Source organism: Callithrix jacchus, chromosome 3, assembly GCF_049354715.1.
Source record: "Callithrix jacchus isolate 240 chromosome 3, calJac240_pri, whole genome shotgun sequence".
NCBI lineage: Eukaryota > Metazoa > Chordata > Mammalia > Primates > Cebidae > Callithrix > Callithrix jacchus.
The window spans coordinates 169,202,862-169,214,569 of record NC_133504.1 but is presented as its reverse complement, the minus strand read 5'-3'; positions in this window follow the sequence as shown (position 1 = coordinate 169,214,569).

The window sequence follows — 11,708 nt, the reverse complement described above, 5'->3', positions numbered from 1 at the left end:
TGTGATAGTAGAAGTCTCAATCTGTGAACTTGGGAAACACTGTTCACACCAAGGATGTCATCCTCTTCTTGGGAAAAATTTTTCCGGTCGGTTTTACCTTAAAGATTCCAATGGGTGCACAGCTACAAGAGTGTGGAGGGACTCTTCTCAGTTGTAAGATTATGAACCCAAAGTTCAAAGTCCCAAAGTTTCATTGTAGTGTGAATGGCTGGCCTTTTACTTTACCCAGGGCTCTCATAAGGCTTTCTCTGAATTATATTTTTCACCCAAAACACCCCTACAATAACTCTCAGGAGAGCCAATTGTTAAATTGTCAGGAAGTTTGCAAGCTGGTTGACTTTGTGAGGATAGCTTGAACTTGGTCATACTAGACGATATACGGTATAAATTAGCAAGCTTGTGCCGAAGCTGGATGTTAAGCACTTACCAGCACACCGCTGTTCATGTCTTTCCGATTTTATTTTCTCTCCTCTTGCCTCCCCCACCCTCTGTCTAAATTTAATTCGGAATCACCATTTCCACTTGCGGTAGAAACACAGAACATTTGCATCTGAAAATATAAAATGGTCAAGACCAAGTGGTCTTGTCTTTCTAAGCTTTTGTATCCTCTTTGTAAAGTGGTGATAGCAACATCTTGTTCATAGGCTGTGGTGGAATGAGGTGTGCCACACACATCTGGACTCAGCAAATGCTCAGTACTCATTGGCCGTATCGCTGGTCTCTGTCTCTGCATGCACCCAGCCTTGGGTTACTTATTTATCAACTGACAGACACTTTTTGGAGCTCACATTCTTTGAATAGCTGACACTAATGACTCATTAGTGAAGTGTGTTTTCAGTAGGAAAAATTGTTTTAGTGGTGGAAAATGCTCTAAACAATCAGTGCACCCTCTTCTACATCTGTGGTGAACTATGAAAACCAGATTTCTTTCTGCAAAGCTATATCCTGAGAAGTCGGAGAGTATTCTGAATGTAAATTTTGCACTGTTATCCATGCTGGGCTTCTTCTTCTACTTCTTCTTTTTTTGAGAGGGAGTCTTACGCTGTCTCCAGACTGGAGTGCAATGGCGAGATCTCGGCTCACTGCAACCTCCAACTCCTTGGTTCAAGTGATTCTCCTGTCTCAGCCTCCTGAGTAGCTGGGATTACAGGCACGTGCTACCATGCCCAGCTAATTTTTGTATTTTTAGTAGAGATGGGGTTTCACCATGTTGGCCAGGATGGTCTCGCTCTTCTGACCTTGTGATCTTCCTGCCTCAGCCTCCCAATGTGCTGGGATTACAGGCGTGAGCCACCGTGGGTGCTCAGCTTCTTTCACTTAGCCAAAGTTATTCTAAGAGCACCCACCTGGCATTTGTCTCTATTCAACTTTGCCTTAGTTATGTAGGACCAGATTTCCTATGTGTTGAGGTCATTGTGCATTGAAGTCAGTCATGAATGGTCTGGACAACAGCCCTTATCTTCCCTTCTCCAGAGTCTGAGACAACGCATTCCTTCCTATGCATCATCTGACATGGATAAAGGCTGTTAATGTGTTTTGCCCAATGGAATTCATATCTGATTCTCCCTGCAAGAGTGATTTGACTTGGAAAAAGAAGTATTTTCCTATGCCAGTGCTACTATATTTGACGAGATCAATTGCCCTCCACTTTAAAATATGTGTATTTTAATAGCTAACAAGGATCTTAAGAAATACATAAAGTAAAAATAAAAATCAGGACTGGGTGCAGTGACTCATGCCTATAGATAATCCCAGCACTTTGGGAGGCCAAGGCAGGTGGATCCTGAGGTCAGGAGTTTGAGAACATCCTGGCCAACATGGTGAAACCCTGTTCTCTATTAACGATACAAAATTTAGCCGGGTGTGGTGGCACACACCTATCATCCCAGCTACTCAGAAGATTGAGGCAGGAGAATCATTTGAACCCGGGAGGCGGAGGTTGCAGTGAGCTGAGATTGCACCATTGCACTCCAGCCTGAATGACAGAGCGACACTTTGTTTAAAAAAATCAGAACTAAAAAAAATCAGAACTCCTGTTCCCCCGGTCAGACCTGGAACCTCCACAGAGAGGTCAGGTGACGGGTGGGACAGCAGTCAGCATGGGACAGGCGGTCAAGAAGAGAGAACTGAGGACCTACTCTGACCACCAGCATCCTCCCCACCCTAGCCCTCATCACGCCTTCCTCCCTGGAGCTCACACACCCCCCTCCTGCTCTCCCACAGCCTGCCCGATGGGGTGCAGCAGGTGTGCACCGGCAGGGGGCAGCATTCCCTTCCTTCCCGAGGACCACCCAGAACCCACGTCCTGCCCGGATGACACAGGAAAAAAAAAAAAAAAAAATTAGAGGTTATTTGTTTGACTTTAGGAAGTGCCAAAGTTTTTTTTATTGCTACCTCATGGTTCCTATGGATCATTTTATTTTAAAGTTAGGTTTACTGTGGTATAATTCACACAGTGTAAAATTTATTTATTTTAGTGTAGAGTTTATGAGTCTACAAACACATGTGTTGTGTAACCACCACCATGAAGAGTTGAAACATTTCCATTCCTTCCCCAAATTCCCTAAGGCCTTTTGTAGCCAGCCCCCTTCTCCCCAAAACAGGCCTTGGCAACCACTGATCTGTTTTTCTGTGCCTATAGCTTTGCCTTTTTCTGGGAAATGATACCAATAGAAATCATATAATATGTAGTCAGCCAATATTTTAAGTCTGGCTTTTTTTTTTAAACTTAACTAATGCATTTGAGATGTTGATATGATTTGGATTTGCGTCCCTGCCCAAATATCATATCGAATTGTAATCCCCAGTGTTGAGAAAGGGACCTGGGCAGGAGGTGATTGGGTTATGGGAGCGGTGGATTTCCCCCTTGCTGTTCTCATGAGAGTGAGTGAGTTCTCACGAGATCTGGTTATTTAAAAGTGTGTAGCACCTCCCCCTTCTCTCTCTCTCTCTCCTACTCTGCCATGTGAAGATGTGATTGCTTCCCTTTCGCCTTCCACCATGACTAAGTTTCCTGAGGCCTCCCCAGCCATGCTTCCTGTACAGCCTTCCTCTATAACCATGAGCCAATGAAACCAGTTTTCTTTATAAATTACCCAGTCTCAGGTAATTCACAGCAATGCAAGAATGGACTAATACAGATGTCTTGGTGGGATACTGATACTAGTAGACCCTTTTTTTAAATTGCTGAATAATATTTCATTGTATAAATGTACTCCAGTTTGTTTATGCATTCACCAGTTGAAGGGCATTTGAGTTGTTTCAAGTTTTTGGCAATTATAAATAAAGTCACTATAATAAATATCTGCATACAGATTTCTGTATGAACATAGCTTATCATTTCCTGGGGCTAGATTCTATGGACCACCTTCTTTGCCATCCTCCCCAAACTCCTGTGGCTCCTCCATTGTCCTCAGAAATCACCACCCTGGGGAACTGAGTACTGTTTTTACTTCCAACAGAGATATGTGAGTTCTGGTGCCAGGAAGCAGTTTCACTCTTTAGGTTTCTGGACAACAGACATATATACCCTCTATGGAGATAGAGAAATAAATAATAAGCAAGTAAATATATGGGCGATAGACTGAGGGAGAAGTGAGGAAAAACAAGGCCAGTCAGCATGAGACAGGGCTTCTACATCAGGTGCTGTAATTAAGGGCTTCTTCTTAATTAGCAGCCCAGCTGCCTATAAAATTGAATTGTGCTTCTCTGCTTATAAACTGGAATCATGACTCACTGAATTATGATTTGCTTAAATCCATTCTTACCATTTGTGCATATGAGCTGATGTATTGCAGCTGATATCTGGACTAAAGTGAGATGATTAGGAGGTCTCTGGTCATCAGAGATTTCTATTAATAATTCTGTTTGAATAACAGCGATAGCAGCACTTACAAAGCGCTTGCTGTGTACCAGATACTGTTCTAAGGACTTCACATTTACTGACTCATTTTATACCCATGACAGCCTTAAGGCTAGTGATAATGTTTCCTACTTTACAGATTTTGCAGAATTTGAGGCACAGAGAGGTTACGTACAGAAAGCAAGGGGCAAAGCTGGAATAAAAACTCAGGCCATTATAAGTCAGACACTTGACATCTTTTTTATCTTCATCCTCGCCTGACAAGGTGACTTCTTATTATCCCTATTTTACAGATGAGGGAATTGAGACTCAGAAAAATTAAGTAACTAGGTCAAGGTCTTCCAGCTGGTGAATCGTGGAGTTGGGAATGGAATTCAAGTTAGTCCACATGCTCTCCATCACCTCTCCCTGCCTCTAATAAAATCACTTGGTTTGCCTTGGACTTGACCTAAGTTGAGAGGCTGTCGAAAACATGAAATGAAGATGAATTTGTCTGAGTCTCTGTTAACCTTGCTGCCCAGGCTCAGCACATGCTGCCTGAGTGTTTCTGCCAGGAGCTTGCTCCACGCAGCCTGCTGGCCCCAGAGAGGACCTCTCTGGGGACCAGGAGGTGTGTGGTGAAAACCTTCTGATTTTTACTATGACTTTTCTCAAACAATAAACTCCCTTTAGGAAAGTTGGGAGAGAACAAAAAATAAATACTGGTTAAGGGTATATTTACAATAGATGTCCTTTTGCATTCATTTGACTCAAATTTCCTTAATAGGCTGCTTGTTCTGGGCACCACGCTTGCTCTAATTAGTTTTTTCATTATGCGATGGTTGTTGGTCTCGAGAGGGAGAGGGAGCCTGGAAGCACGAGCAACAGCTATGGTTATAAAACTGCCAAATAAGCCCGTCATTCATTCCCTTGACTGTGCTCCGTGTGGTGAACGTGAAGGCCAGCCTCGCCCTTATCAATCTTACCTCCCATGCAAATGCCCTGACATGCACGGTGCTTGGGTTTTATTTGTTTTATCATTATTTGGCATCTTCTGTGTGGTAGTTCTGTGTTCAGCACCTTTGGACATTCACTATCTCCCGTGCCCACAACAGACTTTATGTACATGTCTGTCTCCTTTGTAAATTATGGGCTCCTGAATGTAGAGAAATATGTCATCAAGGATGAATTGGATCTGGTTTTCTATCATCCAGGAGCCCCTAGTTTAGCAGGAGAAACCGACATATCTATATAAATAGTCTGAATAAATGGCACATTATAATAGTGCGTAATGACAAGAACAATAATAGTTACCATTTAAGGAAAACGTATCACAGTCCTGGTACTGTGCCAAGTCCTGCACATGTTTCTATGCTTCTTTGCTCCCCAGTGAAATTGAGGTTGTATCAGTTATCTGGTATCATAATAATGCTGTGTAACAACCATAAAACTTCAGTGGCACACAACGTTTATTTTTGCTCACAAATCTATGCACTGGCTGGCAGTTTCTGCTTCTGGGGTAGCTGGCTGTGGGCTAAGGGACCTCAGCTGGGTTCTCTCATGCATCTGGGAAGCTGGGGGCTGGCTGGTGCTAGGAGGGTCTCAGATGAAACAATTTGCCTCTGTTTTAGGAGATCTCTTCTTCTCCAGCAGGCTAGCTCTGGCTTATTCTTTTGGCATAGGCAGGATTCCTAAGCACAAGAAGTACACAAGCCTCTTGATGCTGAGACTCAAAATGGGCACACTGCCATTTCTGCTAAACATTTGTATTTGACCTAAGCAAATTTAAAAGGGTAAGCCAGATTCAGGGAATGGGGCAATACACTTTACTTTTTGATGAGAAAAACAAAATTATGCTGTAAAGGGCCTGGATACCAGAAGGATGAAGAATTACAGTCATTTTTTTGCAATCCACCACAGGGACTGCTATCGCCTACATTTCACAGATGAGGAAACTGAGGCATAAAGAGATACCTAAGCTCACATAGAAAGTAATGGCAATATATATTAATAGACAAAAGAGCTATAGAATTGTTGGCAAAGGGAGACACTGATGCTTTTATAAAAGACTACCTCGGGCCGGGCACAATGTCTCACACCTGTGATCCCAGAACTTTGGGAGGCCGAGGTGGGCAGATCACAAGGTCAGGAGTTTGAGACCAGCCTGATCAACATGGTGAAATGCCATCTCTACTAAAATACAATAATTAGCTGGGCGTGGTGGTGAGTGCCAGTAATCCCAACTACTCAGGAGGCTGAGGCAGAAGAGTCACTTGAACCCTGGAGGTGGGGGTTGCAGTGAGCCAAGATCACACCACTGCACTCCAGCCTGGGCGACAAAAAAAAAAAAAAAAAAAAAAAAAAAAAAAAAGACTACCTTGTGTGGAAGAAGAATGGGAATGAACCTGAGCCCTCTAGCAGATGCTGTTGATGTCCTGTCCCACATCATGCCAGAACCATCTCTGAGGTCACTGGTAGCTGTAGTGGGTAGTTCCCGCATGCTGTATGCTGCTCATTTCTTTTTATTATTTATTTATTTATTTATTTATTTATTTATTTATTTATTTATGAGACCGAGTCTCACTCTGTCACCCAGGCTGGAGTACAGTGGTGTGATCTCAGCTCACTACAAACCTTCGCCTTCCGGGTTCAAGTGATTCTCCTGCCTCAGTCTCCCGAGTAGCTGGAATTACAGGAGCCCGCAACCACGCGCAGCTAATTTTTATATTTTTAGTAGACAGATGGTGTCACCATGTTGGCCAGGCTGGTCTCAAACTCCTGACCTCAGGTGATCCACCTGCCTCAGCCTCCCAAAGTGCTGGGATTACAGGTGTAAGCCACCACGCCTGGCCTGCCCGCTGCTCATTTCAAGGGATTTTGCTCCTCTGCCTGAGGCTTTCTCCACTGCCATCGAGGTTTGCTGAGTCTACCGGCAGGGCAGCCCACAAGTGTCAGACATAAAGTACCCAATGGTAACCCTCAACTGAAGGATATAGGAGCTGGTGAATCAGTACCCCAGCTTCCCCATTCAATGGTGGAGCAATTCTGTGGCACATTTTACAAAGTTCCTCAGAAGATCCCCTTAGGGATTGAGCCCCAGATTACTCTTGGTGGTAACCTGCTAATTAATACACACTTCACTGTCTTTCTCCTTCAATTAAGCCACCTACACCCAAGCCCTTGATTCAGGGTCTGCTTTTATAGGAAATCAAACTAAGAAACCGTGAAGGATGGCTGAGATATTGACAGATAGAGGGAGGCTGGTGAGTGTTCCAGGTGGAAGCTCTTTTGAACACTTTGGACATTGTTTCTAAATTTTCTTTGTGCAAATGATGTTATATTTGCATAATATTTTATTTTAATTTCAGATAATTCCTTCTAAGATTGATGCCCAGAAATAGAGTTTAAACATTTCACAGGTTTTTAGCCACTGAAACCTAACCTTTAACATGAAGGATTTGCTCAGCAGATATCCATCTTCTTATTACCTGAAGTTTTTAACTACTGAAAGTTTTTTTTTTTTTTTGAAACAGTCTCACTCTGTCACCTGGGGTACACTGGCACTATCTTGGCTCATTGTAACCTCCACCTCCTGGGTTCAAGTGATTCTCCCACATCAGCTTCCCACATAGCTGGGATTACAGGAGCCTTGCCACCACACCCCAATTTTTGCATTTTTAATAGAGATGGGATTTTGCCACATTGGCCCAGCTGCTCTTGAACTCCTGACCTCAAGTGATCTGCCCACCTCAGCCTCCTAAAGTTCTGGGATTACAGGCATGAGCCACCTGTAATTACTGAAATTTCAAGGTTACGGGGTGTTGCTTTTAGCTAAGCATAGCACATATGTACCAATTTAAAATTAAACATTAAATACTAAACATCCCTCTTCTAAAACTCTATTGATATTTCTGATACCATGAACTTACTGGTCAGTCTTCCATATAAAATCATAATCTATCTGCATATTCTCCCTATCTTGTCCTTTTTTCTCATCTCTTCTGAACTGTCACAATTTTAGCTGACAGCTCCCAAACCAGCCACCCTCCCTTCATAGTATTTTCCTAAGCCAAGCAATTCACTTCTCTCTCTATTGCCTTCCATCCAGACAGGCTTTCCACACCTGTAGGCTCATTTTCCATGACCAGAATGGCTCATTAGAATTTTCACTAAACAAAGGGCTGTTCTCTCCCTCAGGGACCCCCACAAAACAAGCCACTGCCAGCTAATGTGTTTGTGGAGATGGGGTGGGGGAGGGCAGAACATCAGAAGAGGGTTCACAGACTTAGTGGCCCTTTCAAGGGGATGAAATAAACGTGTCATAACTTGAGAATAATCTGGACAATTTTCTGCTCCCCAGAATATCCACCTCGCAGCCTCTAATTCAGTGCTTTGTTCTTTTGGACCCTGAAAGCTTTTTGGTCTTCAATAATTCTCTATTAAAATGCAAATCCCTACTGGGAGTTGTTAAGCCTTATCAGCTAATAGTTGACTGTCGCAGGAGCATTAAGATCCCGCTCTAATGGGGCACAGAATGGCAGAGGGATGGGACTGTACTGTGGAAGGACAAATAGATTCAGGAAGAAAGAGAGGGGGTATTTATTAAAGGGGTCATTTTGGGGCCTTTCTCGTGTTTTGACCAGAATGAACTTTGCTCACCATTATCCACAGCTGTTTCCTTTGCTTTCTCAACAGCAGTCATTTTTAAATGGCCTTTGACCTGAGCATAAGTTGAATTAAGGAGGAATGCTGGAGCGTCTCTGCTTTGCTTAAATTAGAAGGACTAAAAGTAATCTAAGGAAATTGCTACAGAACTCTTTTCTGCTCTAAATTTAGCTCCCATTTAATCGCATCAGTGTCGTGGTTCACACATGGCTTTTGGTGGCTCAGTGGGGTCGAAGCAAAGCCTGGATGTGACCAGGGTGACGGGTGCGTTTCCTTTGGGGTAGGAAGAAGTGGAATTCATAACAGCAGACTTAGCAATGTGTGCCTGTCAGGAGGGACCAAAAGAGAGCATGGACGCACACTGCCAATTTATCCAAACCCCCTGGAAATCTGCAGAGATGCAGCGTGACCTCTGCGGGAAATGAAGGTATCCATCAGCTGAGTCCCAGCCTTCCAGCCAGAGCACCTTCTCTGTCACCCGTAGCTGTCGCACATATGTCTTCTCTCTCCTGCTGGACTGTGAGTGCCCTCATCTTTGATGGGAGCCAAGGCTACTCCATCACTGGGGGCAAGTCCAAAATGCTTTCAGAAAAAAATGCATCCATAAAGAATAAATGGCAATGCAGGATCATTCCAAAGCAGTGTTGTAAAAATAAGTGCAGTCTTTGCCACCCTGTCATCCCTTTTCCCCAGGTCTGTTTTTCGTTTTCAGATGTATAATTCAAAATATTTAACAACCAGGAAGGCGCCAGTGCTAACCAACCAGAAACGAAGCAGGCTTGCCTGTGAAATCAATCCACGGGGCTCTGCGGCTGCCCATTGTGCAGCATTAACCCCTCCAGGGGTTCCAAGGGAGGGGCTGAGTTTGCAAAGGGATGCCCAGCCGGCTCAGGATAGCATCTGCTCACCCAGCAGTGTAAAAGCATTCCAACATTCCTGATGCTTTCTGCCTGAGTCCGAGCCCTACCCAATTCCAGGCACCCAGCTCTAATCTCCAATCGTGTGCTGAAGCTGGGCCTAGGGAAGCTCTCCTTGCCTGGGGCCTGGATATTTTGATGAGGGCAGGTCACTGACCTCAATCCTGGGCAGGCATGGAGGTTTAGTTAGAGGCCCAAGGCCTGGTGGCCCAAGAAGGCAATGTCTGTGCAGCTCTGAGCTGGGCTGTCAGGACCCGTTAAGCCTTTCCTCAGATACAGAGGTGTAGGCACTGGCTTTGACATCCGGGAAATTCCCTCGTATATCTCTCTTTCTCTAGGAAAAGGCTTCTTTTGACATTGAGACATAAACTTTCTATTCTTTTTTTTTTTTTTAGCTTAGCCTATTACCACAATTGAAGAAAAAAACACTTTCCCCATTTCTCCCTTCTCCATGTCTTCCACCAACCATCACACACAAAACAATCAAAACAGCTTATCTTTAGGCAACCCGTTTCTGCTACTTCCTGGGGAAAGCAGAGGAACTGTTTTTGTTGTATGCGTTGGTGGAGGTGGAGATGGTGGGCTCACTTTTACTCCCTCTGGCCTCATTCCTACCTCCAACTTCTCTGTCTAGTACATGGGTAGGGAACTCTGTCTGACTCATAAGGTCTGAATAGAATCATGGACTTGGAGGGGGTGGGTACAGGAGGAGAGCAAGGAAGTGAGGTATTTTCAGTTTGTCAAAAATCCTAATAGAAAATATAGATTAACACTTTTTGTGCAGCTAGAGAAATTGAACTTGAGCTAGTTTAGGGGAAAAAAATGAAGTTAATTGGTTCATGAAATCAATCCACTGGAAAGCCGGGTGTGCTAAGTCTCAGGGATAGCTGGAGCCAGGGCCTTAAATGTCACCAGGACCCTCTTTTATTCCCTGTGTCTCACCTGTGCTCTTCTCCAAGTGTGGGCTCCATGCTGCAGGCCAATAGTTCTCAACCAGAGGTAGAGAGCTATTTTACCTCCCCAGGGGACATTTGGCAATATCCGGGGAACGTTTTTGATTGTCACAACTTGGGGAAAGGTGCTACTGACATTCAGTGGGTAGAGGCCAAAAATGCTGCTAAATATCCCACAATGTGTAGAACAGCCTCCCAAAACAAAGAATATCTCACTAAAAATGTCAGTAATAGGTGAGAAACCCTGCACTAAGACCAGTGCTTTAGTTTGCTCTTTGCTGCTGCATAGAATACCACAAACTGGGTAATTTATAATGAACAGAAATTTATTTGGCTCAAATGGCAGGGCATGGTGGCTCATGCCAGTAATCCCAGCACTTTGGGAGGCCAATGGGGGCAGATCACCTGAGGTCAGGAGTTTAAGACCTCTCTGAACAACATAGTGAAACCCCCTCTTTACCAAAAATACAAAAGTTAGCCTGGCATTGTCAGATACAGTAAGTTCCGCTTCAAAGGTTTAATTTTTGACTTTCTTCTTCTTTGTCTGAAATCAACTTCCCTGTCACTTCTCCTAAGTTATCTGCTCTATAAACAACTTCTCTTGCCAGTCTCAAGCTGTAACTCACTTCTCTTCTGTGTTTGGAACAAGTCCTCCTTGCTTCTAGCTACCCATTCTGTAAACTGCCCCTCCCACCTAAATTACCCTTCCCACCTGTGCTGCACCCTAACCTGTCTTGTACTATAATAGACAGCCTCTGCCTTTCTGCCTAGTTAACCCTATTCAATTTTAAACAGTAGCCAGTTGGGTCAGCTTAGATTGTGCGATCCAACTCCAGCCAATGGGGATAGGACACAGAAGCAGGGACCAACCGTGTTAGGGATAAAAATGCCTTCCTTCCCTTGTCTGGTGTGCTCTCGCCATGGCCAGGAGTGTGAGCAGCACCCTTCTGCAGAAGTAAATTTGCCTTGCTGAGAAATCTTTTGTTCAAGTGCTTGTTTTCTTTACAACTCCGAGCTCTTATTTCTAATAGCATGGTGCTGGGCACCTGTAGTCCCAGCTACTTGGGAGGCTGAGGCAGAAGAATCACTTGAATCCAGGAGGCCAAAGTTGCAGTGAGTTGAGATTGCACCACTGCACTCCAGCCTGGGTGACAGAGCAAGACTTGGTCTCAAAAAAAGAAAAAGGAAAAGGAAAATGTATTTGGCTCATACTTCTGGAGGCTGGGAAGCCCAAGATTGAGGAGCTGCATCTAATGAGGGCCTTCATTTTGCATTTTCTCATGCTAGAAGGCATCACATGGTAGAAGGGCAAGAGAAGGCCAGAGAGGGAGA